Source organism: Pteropus vampyrus, unplaced genomic scaffold (assembly GCF_000151845.1).
Source record: "Pteropus vampyrus isolate Shadow unplaced genomic scaffold, Pvam_2.0 Scaffold42, whole genome shotgun sequence".
Classification (NCBI taxonomy): domain Eukaryota; kingdom Metazoa; phylum Chordata; class Mammalia; order Chiroptera; family Pteropodidae; genus Pteropus; species Pteropus vampyrus.
This window is the reverse complement of record NW_011888823.1, coordinates 8,077,341-8,078,307: the sequence shown is the minus strand read 5'-3', so window position 1 is coordinate 8,078,307 and position 967 is coordinate 8,077,341. Positions and strand designations below refer to the sequence as shown.

At 39.9% G+C, this 967-nt stretch overlaps 1 pseudogene; it reads right to left on the bottom strand.

Annotated features, from left to right (window-relative positions):
* Window positions 1-638: 638 nt before the first annotated feature.
* LOC111738736 lies at window positions 639-754 on the bottom strand (annotated as a pseudogene).
* Window positions 755-967: the final 213 nt, after the last annotated feature.

Genomic DNA, 967 nt, shown 5'->3' with positions numbered 1-967 from the left:
GAGTGGAACAGTTTGAAGAATGTTCTGTATAGTCTTTCAGAGGTCCTCTGTGGGATTAGGCCCTAGTGATCCAAAAAGATAATTGGGTCATTAATGTACCCTGTAATGGCTTTGCTAACTTCTCAGTCTCTCTTCCCCCAATTATGTAAAAACAACAACAACAACAACAAAAAACACTTTTTCAGACTTCTCTAATAAACTACTTGCACTCAAATCCTTTCTCTTAAGGTCTGCTTTTTAAGACCTGTACAATTTAAGACAATTAGTACCAGAAATAGGCCTAAGCAAACATTCGGGAATGGATTTTGGAATTTGATCATTCATTCACCAGTGAGATAGCAGCAAGAACCCCACTGCTGGTGACAAGTCAGCTCATGATGCTAACATGCTGTAGCATCACTATTACTAAGTAATTCTTAGGTCTCATTTTTAATGAATTGAAATCAGAGGTAGGAAGAAGCCAATGATCTTAAAGACTGTGAAGCTCTGAAGGAAGAAAATGACATTCTCAGGTCAACCAACTATCAATCAACGTTCAGGTAAAAGCCAGAATGCCTTCATGGAAGCATTTAAAAATACTCTTACTTCCCATTGTCAGAGGGCAGACTTTTTTAATTTTTTTATTTATTTTTTATTTATGCCTATAGCACCTGGTCTTCCTAGGTGGTCTCCCATCCAAGTACTAACCAGGCCCAACCCTGCTTAGCTTCCAAGATCAGACATCAGGCTTGTTCAGGGTGGCATGGCCATAGACCATGGACTGTGGATCCATTGGGGTGTGAACCCAGGACCTTCTGCGTATAAAGCAGACGTGCTAACTGCTACACTATGGAACCTCGTCCCAGACATTGTTTTAAATCAGGCCCAAATTTGGATTATAGGGGTGAAAGAAAGAGTTTCAAAAGCAGCTGAATTTAAACCTCCAAAGCTTCCTATGCCAATGTCAGGAAAAGAATAAGATCCTATG